General features: G+C 38.5%; 1 protein-coding gene and 1 pseudogene across 2 annotated transcripts in view; one reads left to right on the top strand and one right to left on the bottom strand.

The window, feature by feature from the left end:
- WWP1 (WW domain containing E3 ubiquitin protein ligase 1) overlaps window positions 1-25,896 on the bottom strand; it is a 117,497-nt gene that overhangs the window by 86,508 nt on the left and 5,093 nt on the right. Inside the window, exons 1-2 of one of the 2 annotated variants that reach the window (XM_060128607.1) lie at window positions 24,942-25,192; window positions 7,191-7,285 (exon numbers count right to left, since the gene is read on the bottom strand). The gene's annotated coding sequence lies outside the window, so the exon portion shown is untranslated. Of the gene's footprint in view, window positions 1-7,190; window positions 7,286-24,941; window positions 25,193-25,896 lie in introns of those variants that run through there. The other variant, XM_060128606.1, reaches the window with a different exon arrangement.
- LOC132507950 (eukaryotic translation initiation factor 4B-like) lies at window positions 107-2,351 on the top strand (annotated as a pseudogene).

Below are 25,896 nucleotides of genomic sequence, written 5' to 3'. Positions count from 1 at the left end.
AAATAAACATTGTCTGAATAAAATAACAATAACAACATCTTATTATGGTATTTAAATAAAACCCGTATAAACCGTTCAAATATGGAATAAGGAACAGAAGCATATAATGGAGGAGCAGGGTAGGAAGAGAGAGGATAGGAGTTGGTGATGTAAATTCTTGCATTGTCCAGCAGAGGGATTATGATCTGGTTTAACTTTAGCCTATATATTAATAGTATGTCAGCAGAATTTCAAGGGTAATCATAAAAGAATAGAAATAAGTGAGTGTAATTTCCAAACTAGTAGAGAAGAGAATTAAAAAAAAAAAATCAATTCCCAAAAAAAGGCTAGAAAAGGAAAGGAAAAAAAAAAGGCATAAAGCAACCCAGACTATCAGAAAGCACAAAGAGAGTTCAAATATAGAAATAATCACAATAAATGTATACGGACAAATTCAAAAGTAAGACAAGAGACACCTACAAAATAAAGATGCTGACTGGATGAAAGCAAAAATATGGAAAAGGACATATTAGGCAAATATAAACAAAAAGAAAGCTGGGATTAGTTATAATAGCAGAAAAAGAGCATTATTAGGGAGAACAAAGAAAATGATACAAGATCCAATCTAGTAAGTAGAAATAAAACTCCAAATTTGCATGCTTAAAAAAAAAAAAAGAAAAAAAGCCTCGTTTTGGTTCTTTCCCCTAGCCCAGCAAAGTGACCTGAGCCAAGAAGAATGGGAACCCTAACTCCCTAACAGGCTTACAGGCTGAGGATGGTAGTAACACTGGTGGAAGCAGCATCTATATCCCCAAACCAGTCAGCTGGACTGATAGAACAGATGATCTGGAGGATGTTTCAAGCACTTGGCACAGTTAGGATGACAACATGTATAAGGCACCTGCAACTAACCAATACATCCTGCCCACTGCTCCACAGGCTGCCTGGGAACCAGAGCCATTTCCCCATCTGCCACCCTACACTGCTTTTCTGGGGAACCCAACTTGTGATAGACAGAAGTCTCCATTAAGGAATTCTTTAGAGGATTAAGTATCAGTGCCGCGTATTTACCATGCGAACCCAGTAATCCAGAGAGGTTGAAAGGTTTCAATAATGCTGAGTTTGAGAACGTGGAGTCCCTGCTCTGTGTCCTCAACCTCAATAAAAAAATCTCTAGGTAACAGAATTCCAGGGGACACTGCTAATCAAGCACGGGAAAAAGACAAGGATGATCATTCTTTGGGCTGAAAAAGAAATCAGCTTTCTCACAAAATCGATACAGACTTGAGGAACTGTCCTGCCATAGACAGCTTGGATTTGACTATCCACCTAGGAGAGGTGAAGAGAGCTTTGAAGGCAAACACTGTGATCACTACGGAGGCCAGGACTGCTATCATGACTAAGGCAGCAGAGACCATGGTAGAGGCTATGACTTCAGGATAAACAATGGCAGAAATGCAAGTCGTAGTGGGTACTATAGGGATGACGACTACAGAGGAAGCAGGACCACTGTGAAGATGGATAGACAGGACATTCAGTCGTGGAGCACCAAAGACAACTGCTCTCCAGATGATTACAGGTGTGATGATAGAGGACCCTCCCAGAGACCCAAACTGAATCTAAAGCCTCAGAGTAGTCCTAAGGAAGATGACTCCTCTGCTGGTACTTCCCAGTTTAGTCAAGCAGCTTCCATCTTTGGAGCAGCAAAGCCTGCTGACCCACCTGTGAGACAGCAAGTAGAAGACCAGCTACAGAAGGAAAGGGAGAAATCGCAGCATCAGTTCGATGAACCAAAACTAGAATGACAGCCTCAGGAGAGACACCCAAACTGGCAGAGTGAAGAAAATTTAGAACAGTAATGGTCAAAGACAGGAAGTGCGTCACCTCAGATTGGGACCTTGCCACATCTGCCAGAAGTCAGACGGGGATGCATGAAGGAGAGAGAGTGAGATGTCTCTGGAAAATGAAATACTCACTAAGGCAAAAGACTGTCACTCTCCAACTTCTAAGCTTCCCAAACCTGATTAGCTACTAAAGGTAATGCTGGCCCCTCCATCAACAGAGAATGCTTGGGTGAAGTGAAGTGCTAATCTTTCTACTTGATCTCAGAGCTCAAACATAGAGCAGCAATCCCCTACAAGTGATGAAGGAAAAGTCACTCCAGCTCAACATCTCAGGAAAGATGAAACCTGGAAAGATGAAAATAAAACAGATTTGTTGAGTGTCCCAAAAGGTGAAAGTGGGAACTCAAGCATGGACCAAGAGATGAAGGAGCAAAGACTAATGGAAGAAGTCTGAAAGGAAACATAACAAAGGATCAAGAACTCCAATCTGCAGCTGAGCCAAAGAACCCTGAAGAATCCAGCTTCTGAGTTCAGTACTGTGAGTATGCTGCTCTCCCAGTTGACAATGAAAATTAAAATAGAATTCTACATACTGTGCTTTCTCCTGGTCTCTCTTTACCATGGAACATTTCTAAGCAAATCAAATCTCTATCCATACAAGGCAAAATAAAATTCACCATCTCCTGGGGGGAGAAAAGCCTCCAAAGATTGTTAGAACCACAGAAAGAAACTGACAAATTGACCATTGCCTTGGGCGATTTCAACACACACTAATTTTCCATGGATCAAGTGGACCAAAACAGATGAAACTATTTGCAAAGCAGAAATAGAGACATGATGAAGAGAATAAACACGTGGACACTAGCGGGGGAAATGCGGGGTGGGATGAATTGGGAGACTGGGATTGACATATATAAACCGCTGGGTATGAAATAGATTATCTAGTGAGGAACTGCTGTATAGCACGGGGAATTCTACTCAGTGCTCTGTGGTGACCTGAATGGGAAGGAAATCCAAAAGGGAGGGGATATGTGTATACATATGGCTGGTTCACTTTGCTGTGCAGTAGGAGCTAGCGCAACACTGTAAAGCAACTATACTCCAATTTAAAAAATTTTTTGAAAAAATAAATAAATAAAAACAAAATGATTAACAAGCAGGACTTAATTAACAGAACCTTACATCCAATTACTAGAAAATAAACATTTTTCTAAGTATACATGAGACATACAGAAAAATAATACACACACTGGGAGATAATGAAAATGTCACTAAATTTCAAAGAATATGTATCATACTGTTCCCAGGCTCTGATCAAAATGCAATTAAGTTAAAAATCAATAATGAAAGATAAATTTTTAAAATACAAATAGAAAATAATAACACTTCTAAATATTTCATGAGTCATCAGAAACCACATTGGAAATTTTTCTAAAAATACTAAAAACTAAATGATAAAAATACCACATACAAACATTTTTGGAATACAGTAAAAGTTATACTTAGAGGCAAATCCATAGCCTTAATGACTTATACTAGGAAAAGAAGAAAGGTTGAAAATGAATGAGTTGACAGTCCAGTCTGTTAAGTTAGAAAGATAATCACGAGTAAATCCAAAGAATGTAGGAGATAATAAAGAACAGAAACTAATGAAGTAGAAAAAAGGTAACAGAAAGGATCAACAAAATCATAGTTCTTAGAAAACACTAAAACAAATAAATGCCTGGCAAGACTGAAGAAGGGTAAATAAAATGAAACAACATAAAGAGTCCCCCAAAAGACCAAGTATCTAAGGACATACTCAGGTAACAGATGTAGCAGTGCAGATCTGTGGGAAAGGAGGGACAATTAAATGGTCCTAATATTATCAATATGGAAAGAATTAAACTGGATCTCTACCTCACATACAAAATCAATTCAAGATGGACTAGTGATATTATATGAAAGGCAAACTTTAAAACTTTAAGAAATTACAGCAGAAAGCTGTTGTTTTGTGTCCTCCCAGAAGGAAAGATTTCTTAAACAAGCATACTAACCAAAGAAGAAAAGAATAAGTATTTTAACTATGTGGAAACTGAGAACTTCTGTTTACCATAAAACATCATTAAAAAAAAAAAAACCTAAAAGACAAGCCACAAACTGGGAGATATTTACAAAACTTAAAACTGATTAAAGATTATTATTTAAACTATTTAAGAACCTCAAAAAAACACAAAAAATAAAAACACAGGAAGCAAATGGGCAAAAAAACCTGAACAGAAATTTTATACACAGGAAACTTGTTTGGCCAATAAGTATTTTAAAAGATATAGAATCTCATTATTCATCAGAGAAATACTAGCTAAGACCACATGAGATGTTATTTTCAAACTCACTAGAATGGTAATAACTAGGAGTTTTGACAGTACCAAATAACAGCAAAAAAAAAAAAAAAAAAAAAAAAAATGGAGCAGTGGCTCCAAAAATGGCTCTTACACATTGCTACTAGGTGTTTAAATTGGTAAAGTCCTGCTGGTAGGTGTTAAATTTGGTAAAATTGTTGGAAAACAATTTGGCATTATTATGTAAAGTTGAACATTTGCATGTCCTTCAATAAGCAATTCTAGATACATACTATAAAAATTTTTGCACTTGTGTGCCAAGTATAAGCATTCTTCATAATAACAACAACAACAAAAATGCTCAAATGTCCACTGGTAGAACCATGGTTAAAAGAATTAGGCTAACACACAATGGAAAAGTAGTGAGAATGAATGAACTATAGCTGTAAGCAACAACATGAATGTATCTTAGAAACACAATAGTAAATGAAAAAAGACAAACAGGAGTTCTAGGTATTAACATCTTCCTCTCACTTAGTCCCACCCTCCAAGATTTAACGTTCTACGTTCTACATTGAGCATCAAGGAATGCTTCCAACTCCTAATGACAAAGAAGAAAGAAATGTATTCTTCTGGCGGTTATCGTGGCCTCATCTTTTGCTATGCATTTATTTTGAAAATGCCATGATTCCATGATTGAAAAAAAATCCAGAAACATGGGGGCATTGTGGATCCTGAGTCTCAAAAGCTTATACTATCAATAAACAATTGAATGAAGCCCACTGAAGAACTGCTGAGGTCCAAAGGGCAACCAAATGACAAGCTGTGACTCCTCCAAGGAGTACACCATCAATCTAACTGAAACACTTCTGCCAAACTCAAGAAATTAGTGTGTGGAAATATACCTGCTACACTCTGAATAAGGAGCTTTCTTTCATATATGGTACAACAATACCCACACAGTACAAAAATAAGTCTCCATGATTATTTTCTTGTCATAAATGTGAATATGCATTCTGAGATTTTTCTATTATTCTTTTATGATGGTTGAATGTTTTCTTTGAAATGTATAAAGATTTATAGACATTTCTCTATAATAAAATACCATTTGTGCAAGCTTTAAAAAGACTCTAAACAAAACATTAAACTCAAAACAAAGAACTGTATTTGTGGTAATACTATTTTTAAAAAAGAAATTTAAAAAAAAATTCAAAATAGCAGTTACTTCAGGGGCTGGGGAAAGACAGGAATATGGGGTTACAGAGGTACTCACAGGCAGCTCTTTAACTGTGTTAGTACTGACCTAGTTCTAAGTCGAATGGTTGGTTCCCAAATGTTTGTTTCTATTATTAAATTCCATATGTTACATATAATCTGGAATTGGCATGTTCAAATTACAGAATTTTTAAAAATGTAAAGAATGCATGGAAGGCAAGGAAGTAGACACAGGAAAGTGTAGAGCACTAATTCATCAAATGTGGTGGTAAGGGAGTATGTCTGCAGCCTAAGAAAAAGAAAGAAAAGCTAGAGCTTTCATACAGATGATGTGTAATTAGTCTTCCACGAAAAAGGCACTTCTTCCTCTGAACAGTAAATGATGGACCTAAGGATAAGTGAATATAAGAATTCATTTGGAGGTAGATTAAAAGAAAATTGAGGGACTTTATTAGTGAATTAGACAGAAAGGTAATTGCTGAGGTTGAGAATAAGGTACATAAAAAGAATTGTAAAGTTTAAAATGCTGTGCAGACTGGGAAAATGCCAACTAGGCAAAAGACTGTTCGCTCTAACAGCTTAAAACTTTTTCTGTATCCAGATTCTCACCTCCAAGCTACTTCTCCCTTTGTCTTATATAAACCAGCCCTCAGACTCAAGAGTGCATGCCTCCAGTCACCAATAACTGCAAATTTAAACTGCAAATGATAAAGATCCTTCAAAAAATGGTGCTATTTTGCCTTAAAAGGGAAGATACACAGCAAACAAAATCATCTACTTCAACATGTAATTAGTTCTCACACTTCATTTAATAACAAAGATGTTACGGCACTTAAAATACATGTAATGTACTGTTACATACATTCTTTTTTTAATGTGATAATTTTTTATTGAAGTATAGTTGATGTACAATATTATATGTTACAGGTGTACAGTGTAGTGACTCATAATTTTTAAAGATTATACTCCATTTATAGTTATCATAAAATATTGGCTGTATTCCCAGTTTGTACAAATATATCCTTGTAGCTTATTTTATACATAATAGTTTATACCTCTTAATCAATCCCCTGCCCCTACATTGCCCCTCCCCCTTCCCTCTTAACAACAGTAACCACTAGTAGTTTGTTCTCTATGAGTCTGTTTCTTTTTTGTTATACTCACTAGTTTGTTGTATTTTTTAATTCCACATATAAGTGATATCATACAGCATGTCTTTCTCTGTCTGACTTATTTCACTTAGCATATTACCCTCCAAGTCCATCCGCTGCTACAAATGGCAAAATTTCATTCTTTTTTATAGCTGCATAAAATATTCCACTGTATTTATATGCCATATCTTCTTTTTTTTTTTTTGCGGTACATGGGCCTCTCACTGTTGTGGCCTCTCCCGTTGCGGAGCACAGGCTCCGGACACGCAGGCTCAGCGGCCAAGGCTCACGGGCTCAGCCACTCCGCAGCATGTGGGATCTTCCCGGACCAGGGCACGAACCCGTGTCCCCTGCATCGGCAGGCGGACTCTGAACCACTACGCCACCAGGGAAGCCCTATGCCATATCTTCTTAATCCACTCATCTGCTGATGGACACTTAGGTTGCTTCCATATCTATATATTCTTTTATCTGAGCATTATAATAACACTATATGAGTAGGGAGGTACTATTTCCATCTTATAGATGAGGAAACTGTGGCTCAGAAGTGTTAAAGATCTATAACCATATTTTTTATGACAATGTATTTCTCAGTCTACATAGGTATAATTAACTGTCAGCATGTATGGAGTTTAACTCCTAAATACAGTCTTAGTTAAATAAAGTTGTTAATCACTTACTTTGTACCAGGAACTGTTCTAGATACTGGAGACAGAAAGATGAGTAAGACACGATTCCTTCTTTCAAGGAGCTCATAGTCTAGTGAGGAGACAACCTATAAACAAATAAACAGCTTTCAGTGTGACAGTTACTAAAATAGATGCAAAATGTCAACTAGTACATCTGAGGTTCACAAGAGAAATGGATAATCCAACCTACAGGAATCAGGAAAAGGTTCACAGATAAGGTAACATTTGAATGAACTGTGTCTTAAAGTATAATTCTTCAAGAAAGAATTATGGAAAGTATGGCGCACTGGAGAACTGTTGGTAAGGTTGGTGCAAAGTGATGAGGCCAACAGGCAAACGGTAATCTAAACTGTATAGGATCCTATGGGATAGTTCATATGGTATCTAAAGTATACCAAGCACAGTAGTTTAAAGCTTATCCTGAAGGTAACTGATAGACACTGATAGGTTTCCACAGCAAGAACCGCATTTTAGAAGAATAACTTTGGTAGCAAGGGTCTAGATTTAAAATAATCAGTTTAGGGCCTCCCTGGTGGCGCAGTGGTAGAGAGTGCACCTGCCGATGCAAGGGACACGGGTTTGTGCCCCGGTCCGGGAAGATCCCACATGCTGCGGAGCAGCTGGGCCCGTGAGCCATGGCCGCTGAGCCTGCGCGTCCGGAGCCTGTGCTCCGCAACGGGAGAGACCACAACAGTAAGAGGCCCGCGTACAGAAAAAAAAAAAAAAAATTCAGTTTATCTGAACCAGAGCACTGGTAATGTGAAGGAAAAAACTCAGCATATGTATAAGATCTCTGACAGATGATTATGGGATAGCTGAGGCTTAGAAAGAAGAAGGATTCTGAACAACCAAAATTTCCCACTTCACTATCTGGGTGGGTGATGGAGCCATAACCAGGATAGGGAACAGAAGTGAAGCAAATTGTAGGAGACAATATGGCTCAAAGTTTTCAAGAGCCAATTCTGCAGTTAGACTACTTGAATTTCATTTCCAATTCTGCCACTTAACAGCTGTGTGACCAAGTGTGACAAAAGAAAAAACAAAGCCTGAGTTTTAACAAACTTTGAAGTGAATTGGTTATTCATCCAAATGAATTTAGGTCATAACCTATGCCCAGAGGATATGGCCAGTTATATGTAAGCTGATTATGTCCAGCTCAACCCTTTAAAAATGCCACAAAGTTGAATATGGGTTCATTATTATTCAACTGCAAAGAACAGAGTAAGAGTCCTGAATGTAGATAATAAAATACATTTCCAGTCCTCCAAGGTTACAGACCTATCAACTCCTCACTTAGAAGGTACATCTTAATTGTCTGCTTACTTCATGATGTCATTCTTAAGTCAGAAGCAAAATTTTAAAAAAAATATCAAAAGATCTGATCCATTTTGCATACTATGCATAGCATTAAAGACTGGAAAAGACAGAGAAATATCATCATATATCTATCTGCCTGGATCAATTAATAAACATACTGACTGCCTAGTCTGTAAAGTGGGTATGGCAAGGACACAAAAATGGTACAAGACAAAGCCCCCGTTTCCATACGGGTACTCTAGTTTTAAAGATGATATTAATACACAGGTAACATCTCAGTAACAAGACAGGATGGTACATACCAGTTGCTAAAGAAGTTTAGTCCAATGAATGTGGAACTTGAAAGGTTAGAAAGCCTCCATTTAGACAACAGCACAAAATTTAAAATTCAGTGAGTGTGGCAAAGATAAAGATAGATGAACAAAGCCTCCCTCTCCCTAAAATATCCAAGATTCAACAACTCTAAAGCAGAAAATAAGTATTTCATAAAATCATAAACTAGGGACTTCCCTGGTGGTCCAGTGGTTAAGAGTCCACCTTCCAATGCAGGGGACGTGGGTTTGATCCCTGGTCGGGGAACTAAGATCCCACATGCTACGGGGCAACCAAGCCCGCAATGCCACAACTACTGAGCCCGCCCACTCTAGAGCCCGTGTGCCACAACTAGCGAGCCCCCACGCTCTGCAGCCCGCGTGCCACAACTAGAGAGAAGCCCACGCACTTCAACAAAGAGCCTGCTCACCATAATGAAGATCCCACATGCCTCAACTAAGACTCGACGTAGCCAAAAAAAAAGTACCAAAAACTTACCCCTTGAAAAAAAAAAAACTACAAAATAGGGGATTTAATTTTAAACAATAAAAGAATATTACTTCTATATAGAGATCATTTATAAAAATATACTGTTGATCATTTCAATGAATTTATAGAACAGGACAGTAAACAACTCATCCTGATTTGCACAGGACCATCTAGGTTTTGAGTTCTGCTTCTTGGGAACCTCTCATTTCTGGGCACGCTGAGATCTTTTACTAAGGGTAACCTTAGTAAACGATGTAATGGCTCTAACTACATAGACAGCTTTTTGGATGTATCTCAAGGGTATTTTTCTAGTGGAATCCTGTTATAATAAAGCATAATTCTGTTAGACTTTACAATTTCTGTATGACCTAAATATTCAGAAATGAAAAATCAATTTTATAGGGACTACTCATCATTAGGCCTCAATTTCACAACCCTGGGGACTACATGTAGGGAGAAGGGAAGAGGAAGGAGCAAAAACTTTCTCAATACCCAATGCCTTTAAACTTCAGAATTGTTTACTTTTACCAAACTCTCCAAATAATCACCACTCTGGTACCCTACGGATTTGAAGACACTTCCAACTTCCTGCGTAGCCTCCAAACACTGAGTCCAACTGTTCTTCCTCACCTCATGCAGTCACCCTCACTCCAGTCTCCGCTTCTGTGCCAATACTGTATCTTGCGCACTTCCATTCCACTGACTAGCAGGGATGACCCCATGCTGGACTGGCAGGCGCTACTCTGCTCGGCATCTCCGAGCAGTTATCTCCAGCACTGCGCTCTCTCTTCAGATTCTGTCTGCCTTCAGTCCCCCCAGCTCTCCTCTGTCCTAGTAGCACCTAGTGGTGATACCATCCCTAGTTTATGCCTGCACAGCACTTCACAGTTCCAAATTTTCACATTCCCATCTCAAGGAAGTAGGCCAAGTACAACCATTTCAAATTTTAATACTGTAACATTAACATTATTTTTAATTCCTACTCTATCTCCCATGGAGCTTTTCTTACCAGGATCTCTCAACCACTGTGCCTCTTCCTCTACCTTCAAATAAACTTGGTGTTAAGGTCTCAATACATACTTTTAATTGTTTGGGATAGAAGCTAGGTGATTTCTTAAAAAGTTTACTTGTCCACACTGACCTCTCTGTATAAACTTCACTGATTAATCCTCTTAATACAAAACCTAGGAATTTTACCCTCCTGATAATTTACAAGTGCCACTGGGTGAAAAGGAATAACACTTTAAAACTGTGCCATTCCAGTGACTTGAAAAGCACTTGCATTACCTACCAGACAAAGGACAAATGAAGACAGGCATCCACAGGTACTTTTTATCCTCCAACTACAGTCTGGGTGTTTATTTTCATGTGAAAATGCCTATCTAGGGCTTCCCTGGTGGCACAGTGGTTGAGAGTCCGCCTGCCGATGCAGGGGACACGGGTTCATGCCCCGGTCCGGGAAGATCCCACATGCCGCAGAGCGGCTGGGCCCATGAGCCATGGCCGCTGAGCCTGCGCATCCGGAGCCTGTGCTCTGCAACGGGAGAGGCCACAACAGTGAGAGGCCCGCGTACAGCAAAAAAAAAAATGATATGAAAAATGCCTATCTAATCATAGGATCTAATAACCACAACTTTCTCTCTTCCATCTTTCTGCACTTTCAGTAAATTTCAAAGTTCCTTTTAGTGCACAATATATGTCAGTTTATGGGAAGAACACAGGAAGTATTTTTTATGAGGAAAATGTATTTATCTTCAAAATGCCAAATTTCCTGTCAGTATTAATATCCAACTCTTATTATTTATCCCCACCCATTTTCGGATTTTCAACCAGAGGAGGTAAATAAATATATTAATTTTCCCCAAGCCTTCTGGTTCCGTTTTCAATCATCTTCCAATTTTTACCTGTACTTTTCCAGCAACACAAATCTAGGCCTCTTTCCTTGACTTTTCTTTTTCAGCTGTATCTCATATCTCCCCTTTTGCAAGTTCATTCTCTTCTTAGTCTTTACCTATCTCACTTTCTTGTGTCCAATGAGTTTATAATCAATCGTATTATTTTATTTTTAAGTGTTATTCCTCTCAAACAATTACATAGAAAGTCTGCTTTATAGTTAACTTGTCTCAAAATTTGCCTCTCATTAATGTATGTATCTGGGCTTCCCTGGTGGTGCAGTGGTTGAGAATCTGCCTGCCAATGCAGGGGACACGGGTTCGAGCCCTGGTCTGGAAAGATCCCACATGCTGCGGAGCAACTAGGCCCGTGAGCCACAACTACTGAGCCTGCGCATCTGCAGCCTGTGCTCCACAACAAGAGAGGCCGCGATAGTGAGAGGCCCGTGCATCGCAATAAAGAGTGGCTGGCCCCCACTCGCCACAACTAGATAAAGCCCTCGCACAGAAATGAAGACCTAACACAGCCAAAAATAAATAAATTAATTAAATAATTAAAAAAAATATATATATATATGTATCTGCTGCCACCTCAAGCTAATAAGCAAAATAATTTTACACTGAAATGCACCATACACATCACAATTTTAATTTTTTAAGCACTAAATCTTGATCCATCTATAGATTTCCTTTTAACTGCCAATTTTAACCATTTCCAAACTATGTGACCACCTTGCTCTCAAAATTGTTCTGTGTAATCAATCTGCTCTTAAACTATCAGTTACATAATTAAAACAAATTTCTTTTCCTTTCTCAAATCTACAAACATTTGTATTGTTACTGCATGCCCCTTGCTGTAACAGTCAAAAGCCTTGCTGAATTTAACCTTATGCCTCCTCAAATTATCATGGCACACACCCTTATACCCGCTGCCCATTAATTCCCTGCAATTTATTTCCTAGTTTATTTCCTGCAATTTATTTATTCACTAAAAATTCACATCCAATAGCTGGTCAAACTACTTACTCAGTTCTCTTCCTCATTCTCGTAAATTCTAACCAAGGTAATTCTTGATTCTGGGTACTTTAAATTCTATCTACTTCTTTGCCTTAAAACAGCTTTCCATCACAGTAAGGCTCCAGTCACAGCACAAAACACAATCAGAGCAACTTAACTTGCTCTGATTTTCCTATCAAGGTGTTTGCCCCCAATTAATAATAGTTACAATTACCTACCCAAGCAAAACTAACAACGCACCGTTTCAAATAAAACGTGTTTCATGTGAACGTCAAGCCAGCAAAATTTACAAGGTCTTCTTCCATACAGAATGCAAATTCCTTCCCAGAAAAGCAATAAATAATTAATAATAGACTTTGGACAGAGGACTGGAGGCTAAGCTAGCAGTAACTACAACATACCAAAGTAAAGGCCAGTCCGGAGATCAAATATCAAAGATACTTCTATTCTGAGCTGACAGAAGTACTGGTTTTTGCTCTTTTCCACGTCAGAGGTTGGCAGATTTAAAAAAATTAATTTACTGCAAAGTGAATATAAAACTCTCAATATCTAGTAACGTTAGAAATTAAAGAAACCCAAGTCAGATCCTGTCAACAAGTAAGCTTTTGCTTATAGAAGATCTGCAGCCTGGCTGACAGGTGGGGTGGGGGTAGAAACAAATAATTGAAAAGAAGAAACCATCATGTGCCAGAGTCCAGTGTGAATCTGGATTTGAACTTCTGCTCCCACATTTACTAAGAGGCAGCATAACAGTGGTTGAGAGAGTAAATTCTGCAGCCAGACTGCCTGGGTTCAAATCCCAGTTCCACTACTGGCAAGCTCCTTTACCCCACAGTGCCTCAGGTTTTTTTTGTTTGTTTGTTGCTTTTTTTCTAATTTTATTTATTTTTTGGCTGCGTTGGGTCTTTATTGCCGCGCATGGGCTTTCTCTAGTTGGGCGAGCAGGTGGTTACTCTTTGTTGCAGATCACGGGCTCTAGGTGCATGGGCTTCCGTAGTTGCAGCACACAGGCTCAGTAGTTGTGGCGCACACGGGCTTAGTTGCTCCGTGGCATGTGGGATCGTCCTGGACCAGGGCTCGGACCCGTGTCCCCTGCATCGGCAGGCGGATTCTTAAGCACTGTGCCACCAGGGAAGTCCCAGTGCCTCAGTTTTTATATCTATAAAATGACAAAGACGGGCTTCCCTGGTGGCACAGTGGTTGAGAGTCTGCCTGCCGATGCAGGGGACACGGGTTCATGCCCGGGTCCAGGAAGATCCCACATGCCGCGGAGTGGCTGGGCCCGTGAGCCATGGCCACTAAGCCTGTGCGTCCAGAGCCTGTGCTCCACAATGGGACAGGCCACAACAGTGAGAGGCCCCCGTATCGCAAAAAAAAAACAAAAAACAAAAAAAAACAAAGACAACAGTACCTACCTCACAGAGTTATTAAGAGAATTAAATGAGTTAATATTGACAAATCGCTAAGAAAACTCCCTGGCACACAAATGCTTAATAAATAAATTGACATGACCTTGGACAAGTAACTTAACCTCTCTCAGCAGCAGATGTCTTAGAAGAAATTAGTATCATATAAGCAGTTTGTGAATTATAAAGTGCTGTATAAATGCTAAATTATTAAGAATATAACATGAAAAAACAATATTAAATATGAGAATGAAAAATAAAGCATTTATAGGAAAACACAGTCTTACTATATTGCAATTTTATCAGCTAATTTTTCTGAATACGGAGGTTACTTAGAAACCTAACACTTCAACCTTCTGAGACACTCATGCCATCTACCTTATTTTAAATAATTTCTGATGGAGATTCTTATAAAAATATACTACATAACCCTGTCCTAGTATAAGTCTCTGAAAATGAAGTATACCCTCCTACTTTCCAAAGTGACCGACTACCTACACAACTTTCACCTCCTAAGATATACTCCCTCCCCACATTTATACCCTCTTCTTTTGGGCACCAAACAGACTTGGGGTTTGTGTATTATTAAAAAACAACAAGAAGACAAAACGGGAAATGGGAAGGGAAGGGAGGGGAAGGGAGGGGAGGGGAGGGCAGGGGAGGGGAGGGCAGGAGAAGCAGAGATAAAAGCAGGGATAAAAGCAAGGGAGAGTACTTCTCAACATCCGCAACACAACCCTCTTCTCAAGCTTCGTAAATGCTCATCTAAACTACAGGCACATGGTCTCCCTGCTCCCACACCACATCCATCCTCTACCAGTGGTCGGAGTGGGCTTTCCAAAACAGTACGCGCCACAAAAACTGTTTCACACCCAATGTTCTCTCCTTTTAACTACAAGAAATCCAAACTCATACATGGCCCCACGTGACCTGCTGCCCCTACATTTCCTACCTCTCTCCTCCCCTCTTTTCTCTCTCACTGGCATTCCTGCCATCCCTAACCTGAATACCTTGTGCTGCTGAGAGACCTCTGTTTTCACTCTCCATCTGACAGTCCCTTGGCTACCTTCTCAGCCTTAGGGCTCCACTCAAGTATGACCCGTTCAGAAAGAATCTCTAGTCAGCCCAGGCACAGCCAAAGCCTCACTCCATCAACTCTACCACCTCACCCTATTTTATCATTCTCAATGATTTACGTTCAGTTATCTTAACCTCTTACTTCTGTCTCCAACCCATGCCGACCTCCAAGGGCAGCGACTCCATCTTATTTATTCCCAGAACCCAGGCTAAAGCCTGGCCGAGAGAAGGCCCCCCAGAAGTATTACTGACTGACTGAAACAGACCTCAGAAAATAGATACTGGAGGTAAACGTAAGCAGAGTTCAAAAGTGAACTGCAAGAGTGAACTGAAGCCACCTGCTGCGACAGGTGGTCTTTCATCCAGAAAAGGCCTATTGCATACAATTAGCAGGGAAGAGCAGTACTGAAAGGCTGAACGGTAGAGGAGAACCATGCACAGGGTTGAAGAAAACTTCAAGAAAGAATTTCAAGGAAAAGAAGAGCGGCTAGGCCCACCAAGCACCCCAGCAAGATCAGTAAAAAGAGAAAACTGTTTACTGGACTGTATGGATGTTACCAGGCCTTTAGCAAGAGCAATTTTAATGGAGTGGTAGGGGCCCAGAGGCCAGAGGCTTCAGAAGTAAATTAACAGCCAGAAACCTCTGTTCAGATGTATGATTGTATAGGAAAAGAGATATAGCCTTAAAGGGAGGCCTACATAGGTTTGTTTTTGAAGACAGAAGAGACCCTGAACATGCTTTCAGGCAGCAAGCAGCTGACGTCACAGAAAAGACAATGATTACTACGACAAGATCTCTGAGAAGTCAGGATTGGTTGAGATTTAATGCAGAGGTACAGACATAGTTCTTACACTGAGACTAGAAAGAGAAAAGAATGAGTGAAAGTGCAGATATCTCTGACATTGTCTGGGAAGAAAGGTAAGGAGGTTTTACCTGCCAATTTCTTTGGTGAAGGAGGCATTGGGAATACAATGGTCAATAAACATAGACCAAATTCCCTGTTTCAACAGGGATGTGGTAGGTAAGGAATTCAAGGCAGACAGAGCAGAGACTTGGGCCCAGGTCAGTAGTAGCAGCACCAATCCCCACAGATGTGTGATTTTTTTTTTCCAACTCACCTTTATAGTTCACGTTTAGAAGCAAAGATATGTTAGAGCTGTTTAGAACATAGGATCCAGAAGAGAAAAAGGCATACTCTAGCTACTATCAAACTACTTCCGGTTATTCAGATGCATTATGTACACACACACTCTCTGCCACCTTCGTTCATTAAAATTCAGCTAGAGAAAATAAAATAACTGGTATTCTCCAAAAAAGCTCTTTACCCAAAGCTCACTAATGACACATATTTCTAATCCACTACCAGTTTTCCTCAACCTGGCTGCATGTCAGAATTACCTGGGGACTCCACCAGGGGCCCCAAGTGATTCTCACATACACATCTAGGCACCCATGACTTCCTACATGTTATTCCCTCTGCTCATCTACCTAATTTCTAATCATCCCTAAAGATTCAGCTCAAGCAAACACAGCACTATAACCATGTTATTTCTTTATCTCCCCATTACACCAGAAATTTCTTTATTACTACTCATCTTTATAATTCCAGCCCCTAGCCCATTGCTCAGCCCTTACTATATACTTTAAAAATGTGTTAAATGAAGATTCACAATCAATAAAACATTTAACCTGTAGAAATGGTTAGAGTAGTTATGTTAAAAAAAATGTACCTATATAGCACAGAACTAAAACTTTAAAATATTATAAAGAAAATCCTATACAGGTGGGATAAACCATCTATACACTCTCCCATCTTTGCTTTGATAATTCTGAGCACCAAGTCCATGTCCACCTTACCAATGTGATTTTATCTCCACAGCCCACAGTAAAGGCTCAATACAAAAATGTCCAATACAAAAGTAAAGGATAAGTGTTACCTAAAATGTTCATTTGACTTATTAAATACTCAAATGTCCAACAGTATATATACAAGAGAAAAGCTCATTAAACTTGGACACTTTCTGTCCCTAACTAAATATTCAAAATAATTCAGAAGTCTTAAATTAATCCCCAAATTATATATCTATTGGACTCTCAAAGTCTGGGGGAAAGACGGCTACTTAGAACACGGTACAGATTTTCCCAATAGGAATGTTATAAATGGTGGTGAGATACCAAGACCAAGGCACAAAAGCCTACCAAACCCATTAAGAGCCAGACCACTGGTACTGTCCACAGAGGTGTTTCAGACCTTCCACAAATACATATTTGTGTGCATATGCAAAAATGAAAGCAAAATTCCAAAATAAATAGTTGACACTGAGAAAAAGTACCAAAAGCACTTTGCATGGTGCCTAATACATGGTAAATATGAGTATTTGCCGTAAGTTATAGTTGTTTTCTCCCAGAATCCCTGATTTCAAACTTCTGTGTTCATCAAAATAGCTTTATTTTTCTCACTGCATTCTAGACGATAAATTCCAAGCATGCAGGACAAATCCTGGCCATTGGCCATTGTATCCACCATGTCTCCCCCAAAGCCTGGCACACAGGAGTGTTTAATACTATTTAGATGATTATATTTGGATACTTGTTGTCAACGATTTGAATCTTAAAAACAACTAAGTAAACACAGGCTTAAAACCAAATAGCCTCATTTAGTTTTTAGGTGCTCTTTTAAATGAACTACGGTACTTCTCAAATTGATTTTTTTTTCTTTTAAAACTACCATCAAAATGAAGGAAAAAAGTGTAAAAATTCAGGTAGAAAATATTCCTCCAAGAGTCACCAGCTTGGAAAACACTGCTCTAGATAACAGTCTCACTAAATGGCTGAATGAGACAGGGCATCTAAACTTCTTTGGGCCTTGGTAATCCTATTGATTAAGAAATGGAGGACAGAACATATTGATATTTTCTAGCTTAGAACTGCTTGACTATAAACACTGCATATTTCATGAAAACGTGAGAGTAACAACCATCCACAATCTTTGCATCAACCTAACTCACAACTGTTTCCAGTTTTGTACCATTATTTTCCTCCAATACAGATTTTTTTTTTACAAAGTTGAAACCCTAGTGTACAAATCATTTTATTTTCTAACTCCCACCTCCCATTTACAGTAAGAACTGCTGAATACAAATTTGATTGAGCCCTTGGCCAACATCAGAGAACAATTTAATTTACGCTTGTAGTTTTTACAACATACCTTTGGCAACAATATTCTAGAAGGCCACAAGATGGTGATGTTGCTCCATAAAATGCACCTTTTAAAAATATAATCGAATAACTTAATACCAACTTTCCAAAAAATGAAATTAATAGTTTTCCTCCACTTCAAGTAAAGGATATAAAAAAATGCTTGTACTCTATTTAATAGAAAACATTAATGAGGCAGAAAATATATTCATCAAATTTAACAGCAACTGTTCTAATTTTCAAGCTAAACAGTTATGGTCCTTAAAAACAAAACAAAAACACAGGACTCTGGCACTATCACTGTGTCTTTTATCACAGGAATCTTTCCTTCCCTCTCTGCTCCATCCCCTTCCTTCCTCAGGTCATAAAAAAAAAAAATTACATTTTCACTTATTCATTGACTTTTTCATAATTATTCTTAATTTAGAGAGATAATTCCTATTTCCCTGTTTTAAAAGAATTGATACTCAAATGTATTTCCATCAACAAAAGTAAACTATAGCAAAATGAAATCATTTCTTTTCTAATTTGCTATAATTTCTCAATTTCTTATAATGTACAATATTATGTTTATAATGGCAAATTACCAAAGCTTTTCACGCAGAAAATGTTTGCAGTTGGTCATTTTCCCCATACCTTAGCAAGTATCAGTAGAAGGAAGGTTTCCCATTCCTGTGGTGCTTATATAATGTCAATTAAAAAGAAAAATCAAATAACAGCATCTTAAAACTTGAGCTCCAGACCTACAGAATCAACTTAAGTTTTAACATGTAAAAAGAGCTGCGTAAATACTCCCTAAGCAGAAGAATAAGATGACAGAGCGTAACTACCTGGGACTGGCAGCACTTACGTGTGGTGCCTAAGTGACACAGAAACATGGCCAATCTTAAACCTGGAATCTGAATCAGGTCTCTGACTCCAAAAATAGTAAAAATCACAGTGACCATTTATTAGGCTCCTATTATTTGCCCAAAAAAACTATCTCTAATGTTATCAATCACCCTTCAGAGTCATTATTTCTACTAACAGGTAAGAAAAATGAGGTTTCAGGAATGTAAGTAAATTGCCCAAGGTCACAAAACTGGTGAAAGTCAGGATTTTGAATCCAGATCTCCTGGGCTCAAAGCCAATGCTCTTTTCACTACATTTGCGCTACAAACACAGAATATAAAAAAGAAACGCTGAGCTAAACCCAAACCTTAAAATAAGCAGTTTGCTGTACCAATCTGATGTTCCCATTCTTTTATCACTTAAGCAACTTCAGAGTAGGGTGGTTTTGTGGGGCTTGTAAGCTAGGTCATTGAAAACGTTTTTCCTGAAGGTTGAGAAAGTAATCTAAAACAGCGAATGTGTAAAAGCATAAACACACTAACAATGAAGAAGGTAGGCTGCTCAGGCTGTGTTTAATAAATCATTTCCATGTATTCTGGGAAAAACATCCAGGACAACATAACATTCTCACTCTGCAAAGATCAAATTTCATGTAATTACATCATGTAACATCTCATATTTCAAAATGACACAAACATTTCCATAAATAACCTGTCATTTGTTTCAAAGTGTGGTATTTAATATAATATGTGCTTACCAGACTTTTTTCCTTCAAATCCAAAAATTTTAAAGGTTTGGTATTCTTCAAATACACAGTATTTGCTACATCTCATGAAGGAGCAGAAAGCACAGAGTCATTAATTAGAGCTGAAGATGAGGCTGAGAGCTGATTACGAGACTCACTGAGGGACACAAAGCTTCTTAATGTCGGGCCAAACCTGGGTCTGCTGACAAGGCCAGCACTCTTTTCTACACTGCACTGGTCACTAGGATAGCATGACCCAAAGTTACATTCGCCTCAAAACATGTTCTGACTGTTTCTAAATATATTAAGGCTTCTAATTTTCCAGCATTTAAGTAGCCATGGAGATTTGCTAACTCTTCAACTCCAAAGTGCCAATCCCTAGTGTGAGAAGAGCATGTTGGGTAATGTAAGAGAGTTGAACAAACCTAGGTCCAAACTTCAATTTTGCTATTCAGGTGTATTTAACCTCTCTGAGTCTGTTTTCTTACTGAGCAATGTAAATACCAACTCCGTTTTGTGAAGGGGAAAAGAAGTGCTAACATCAACTCTAGGAAATCAGAACTATTTCTACAATGGAATATAGAAAGTGCCCAATAACTGATAACTTCCTAACACCCTCCCATCACCGCCACCACCCCAGTCACACTCTCAATTACTCTGAGAAGCTCCAACATTTTTCTACCATACTTCCACAACAATACAGAGGACAGCAGGTTAAGAAGCACTTCCATCACATGCCCATGCTGCAAAGTGATACAAAGCAAACTTCCACATCCACAGTAAGAATCAGATGAAAATCACATTTAGGATTAAAGACCTAAATGTAAGGCCAGACACTATAAAACTCTTAGAAGAAAACATAGGCAGAACACTCTATGACATAAATCACAGCAAGATCCTTTTTGACCCACCTCCTAGAGAAATGGAAATAAAAACATAAATAAACAAATGGGACGTAATGAAACTTAAATCTTTTGCACAGCAAAGGAAACCATAAACAAGATGAAAAGACAACCCTCAGAATGGGAGAAAATATTTGCAAATGAAACAACTGACAAAGGATTAATCTCCAAAATTTACAAGCAGCTCATGCAGCTCAGTATCAAAAAAACAACCCAATCCAAAAATGAGCAGAAGACCTAAATAGACATTTCTCCAGAGACGATATACAGACTGCCAACAAACACATGAAAGGATGCTCAACATCACTAATCATTAGAGAAATGCATATCAAAACTACAATGATGTATCACCTCACACCAGTCAGAATGGCCATCATCAAAAAATCTACAAATAATAAATGCTGGAGAGGGTGTGGAGAAAAGGGAACCCTCTTGCACTGTTGCTGGGAATGTAAATTGATCCGGCCACTATGGAGAACAGTATGGAGGTTCCTTAAAAAACTAAAAATAGAACTACCATATGACCCAGCAATCCCACTCCTGGGCATATACCCTGAGAAAACCATAATTCAAAAAGAGTCATGTACCACAATGTTCACTGCAGCACTATTTACAATAGTCAGAACATGGAAGCAACCTAAGTGTCCATCAACACATGAATGGATAAAGAAGATGTGGCACATGTATACAATGGAATATTACTCAGCCATAAAAAGAAACAAAATTGAGTTATCTGTAGTGAGGTGGATGGACCTAGAGACTGTCATACAGAGTGAAGTAAGTCAGAAAGAGAAAAATAAATACCATATGCTAACACATATATATGGAACCTAAAAAAAAAAAAAAAGGTTCTGAAGAACCTAGGGGCAGGACAGGAATAAAGACACAGACGTAGAGAATGGACTTGAGGACGTGGGGAGGGGGAAGCGTAAGCTGGGACGAAGTGAGAGAGTGGCATGGACATATATACACTACCAAACGTAAAACAGATACCTAGTGGGAAGCAGCTGGATGGCACGGGGAGATCAGCTCAGTGCTTTGTGACCACCTAGAGGGGTGCGATAGGGAGGGTGAGAGGGAGGGAGACGCAAGAGGGAAGAGATATGGGGATATATGTATATGTATAGCTGATTCACTTTGTTATAAAGCAGAAACTAACACACCACTGTAAAGCAATTATACTCTAATAAAGATGTTAAAAAAATTACATTTTAACACTTGAGAGGAGTATAGTACTGCTAAATTCTTTGTTGTAAATACACAATTTCAAGATATTTTAAAGCTACTCCAGTAACAGAACACAATATTAATTTACTATTTACAAATACTCTTCCTAAGCATTTTAAAGCAGGCTGCTAAGTATGAACTTTCAGATATCCTCATTCTTAGAGGAAAATATTAGAATCCAAAATACACAGAAACCTTCCAAAATGAGATAATCAGTTAAACAGCTAAGACTTTATTCCTAGAATGTAATTCTTCTCAAGTTTAAAACACAGGGACACAATCCACAAATCCAAAACTCCAAAAACTATACAAACTTAAAGCTCCTTCTTAACTCATACGGTGACAAAAACTGAACTGACCTGAACTCATTTGGCAGCAGCATCTGAACAGATGTGTGACTATTTACTGTCCTTATTTATCCATAATTAAACAATTGCCAAGGAAAGTACAGAGTGCTGCCCTAAGACTTCATTGGGGTTTTATGTAACACAAAATGTGGAGTGTATTACGTTTCTAAAATTTTAAAAAAGAATTATTTCTGTAACACATCTGACACCAAAAACAAGGTCTTATAAACCCATCCTAGTGACTATTTACTCAATACTAAGTGTTAGGTTTAAGCCGTGCAATAAATCTATGAATAGGTATTATTATTACCACTTTACATGTGAATATCCACTTTACATATGATAAAACTAGGGCTTAATCTAAGGTTACCTTTACCAAGATCACTTAGCCAATAAGTAAGTGCCAGAAATCAAGTCTAGGCTTGTCTTACTTGAAGGCCTAAGCTCTTAAACAGTTAATAGTTCACAGGAAAATTAAATCACAAAGAAAGTTTTAAAACAAATTATAATTACCAAACGTTTTAATGTAGAACAATGAAATTCCTGAGTATGATGTATACTTTCCATTCTGGGTATTCATACCTAAACATCAACACCATATTTCACAGCTCGAAGGACAAAAAGAGATGAGTTTATTGTTGCTTTTCTTCCCAAAGAACTGGCCACAGTCAGGGAAAACAAAAACAACAGGCTCCTCAAACAAATGCCAACTAATCCTTTCTACTCAAATTTAGAGAGAATCATGGGTTTAGCATGTTGTTGTTTTTTTTACCACAGAATGTACTAACACAATAAAAATAAGGCTGATACAAACATAGGTTAAGTTTTTCCAAGTACAGCCCCAATTTAAAGATCTGCCGTTCCAATGACAGATATGATCACAGGACTGAGGGTTAAAGTGACATAGATGCAGGCTGTCACTACCACTGTCCTAAGCAAAAGTTAGAGAAAATAAGCTTCAAGGTTTTGTTTTTTTTCTTTTGGATTGATCGATCTAAAATTTAAACCTTCTCTTACGACTTTCTTCTCAAATCAATATCCTTATTCTAAGCAATGGCTTTTCCCCACAAGAGACAGATCATGGTCCCCATCCAACCAAATTAGACACACTTCAATCAAAATCTCAATTTCTGAGTAGCTTAAGTGAAAAGCGTAAGATTATCAGATAAATAATCCAATATCTAATTTGTTTCAGCTAAAGCGTTTTTTAAAAAGAAACATCTTCACTCATAAAAATGTATTTTGTAGAAGTATAGGGTAATTTTTTGAACAAGGAGTCCTGATGGGTGCCTCTTGCAGGGTTACTTCTCTTGCCTACTTCTTACTGTAATCACCAACTATCAGGTTTCTATAGTTTGGATCAAGTCCTTGGCAATTATCTTAAGCCTCTTTAAATATCTGAAAGGTTCAGATGTTAAGCTCCCTTTGTATTTACATTATACATGTGTATTTACTGAACAGTGTAGCTTAAAAAATGGTCTCAGAGAACACCAGAACCCCAAATTACCAATTCAGTTTATACCAGCAGTTCTCAAACTAATGTGTATAAAATCATCTGAGGTATTTACTAAAAATGAAGACTGCTGAACTCCACTATCAAGGACCATACCATAGATCTTGAAGAGTACTCAAGAATCTACACATTTAACCAATATCCCAGATGACCATGATGCAGGGACTGCACTTTGACAAATACTTATCTACCCTGTATTTCATCCAATGATGGTGTTAACAATTTCTTGTTCCCAGACTGTACGGCCAAACCATCACCAGCTGATAACTGCAGCCATGTTGAGTCAGTATCTTTCTCAGAGACATTCTTAACCTTTCGGCAACCTATTTTTTTAAGCTAAGAGGTGAGATTTGATATGCAGCTCTGCTCATGCCAAACTAAACTACAACTGTCCTTGAGAAATGAGTGGCTCACAGAGAACTGGACTACTTGTTTGAATTTTCAACTTGTTAATAATAATGAACTAAGAGCAATAAAAATGATTTAAGGGCTGTTCATGTCCAAGGGATCCCATTTTCTGCTTTAAAACATTCTTTCAATGAATCCTTACAAAAATCCAGTACAGAAGATATTCTTTACCTTTTACAGAAGAGAAACTGAGGCAACACTGCTATTAAGCACCACTGACAGAAGTCAGCTGTGCCTGGCTTTAAAGCTACAGCTCTTGACCCACATGCAGGAACGTCTTTAATTCTTAAACTTTAAGAGCAGAACGATGTAGTTTATTTACTTCTAAGATAAAGTATGCCCTAATTTATACACAGCAAGTTCATTTGACTAATTCTCCTCCCCACGCTAACTAAACACAAAGAGCAGTTCATCTTGGCAAGTTGGAGCTAAGGTTTAACAGGAATATCCCACGTCAAGTCAGGACTCAAGTCAGTTTGCTTCTACTCATCCTATGTAGTCCTAATTATGGGTATACTAAACAGCTATCAAAAGATCTTGTTTTCCTTAGTTAAAAAGGTATCACACCTACAATTCAGTTAATGCTAGTACATTTTTAAACCACTCCTGTAATTTAGGGCAGGGAGGAGAGCCATGAAGAAACACCTTAAGGTAACTCTATCTACACCTTTTTTTGTGCCCTAGCCTCTCCTATATATATAAATAATGTTTCTCAGTACACTCAATCACCAAGTCCTGCCCACAACAGCCAACATACTACTATATTCAGAAATCTGCAAAGAGTTTTGCACTAGGAGGCAGGGGCCCATCTTTTCATCTATTCAAAATTCAAAAGTGCTCCAAATCTACACCTAAATTCTTTAAATGTAATATACTGATTCATTATTCCACTCAAAAGCTATAATGTAATAACAACAAAACACACATTTTCTTCATGCCACAGTTAGCCATAACATTATTCAGCATATAACTTGCACTAAAAAAAAGATACTGCTGAGATAAAGTGATAATGAGATAACGATAAGGTGAGAAAACACCAGCTAGCAATCAATTAACCTACCTGTTCCTGGGAAGGATGAGCATTGCCTCATTCCTTACATTTCGCTAAGCAGACAGGATTTCCATTCCAGTCTCCACAAGAAAAGAATATTTTCTCCACTATAATGACTCTTCCCCAAGGAAGGGTGGCTTATCCCAAACTTTCCCAGACACTGCAAACAGAAAATACTATTTGTGAGGCACCAGTTTGCTCAAGGCTAGTTAAGGCCAGAGTGAACCGTTTCAGAGCAGCCTGGGCTCTGGGTCCTGCACTTTCTTGCCCTCAAGTACGGCAAGTCAATCCTGCCCCATTATGGTAACATACTGGGTCAAACCCCAGAGACCCAAAACTTTCTCCTCTTCTCTACCCCAGGAGTGCTGACTATTCCTATTTGTGTAATAAGCCAAACATGCTATCATTTGCACTTTAGATTCAGCTTTCCCTCTGACAGGCCTAGACTCAAAGTACTAAAAGTACCAGGCAGCTCAAGTCTCAGCTTCCAAAACAGTTCTTCCAGAAGCCCCATTTTGGGGTAATACAGCTGTGTGGTGTAATCCCGGGATTCAGATATTTTGTCTAGTCCCTTTCCCTTGAATCTGGGCTAGACCCATGACTTGCTTTAACCAACAGAATGTGGCAGAAATGAGGCTATGCTGGTTCCAAGCCTATGTCTTAAGAAGGCCTGGTTGCCTCTGTTTTTGCACTCCTGGAAGCCCTAAGCCACCATGTAAGGCCAGCAATCCTTCTGGAAAGGCCACATGGAGAGAAGTGGCCTTGAGACAAGACTATGTGGTAAAAGAGAAAGAGAAAGAGAAAGAGAGAAAGAAAGAGAAGACTAGCATGCAGCTGAAAGCCAGCTATTAAAGTGACCACCCGCAAAACCAGCAGAACTGCCCAGATGAGCCCAGCCCAGGAAAGCAAACCTGTGAGCCAAAAACAAAACAAAACAAAAAGCCAAAAATCCTGGTTGTTTTAA

The sequence above is a fragment of the Lagenorhynchus albirostris genome, chromosome 17 (genome assembly GCF_949774975.1).
Source record: "Lagenorhynchus albirostris chromosome 17, mLagAlb1.1, whole genome shotgun sequence".
NCBI lineage: Eukaryota > Metazoa > Chordata > Mammalia > Artiodactyla > Delphinidae > Lagenorhynchus > Lagenorhynchus albirostris.
The sequence above is the reverse complement of the archived record's forward strand: the minus strand, read 5'-3'. Positions and strand labels throughout refer to the sequence as shown.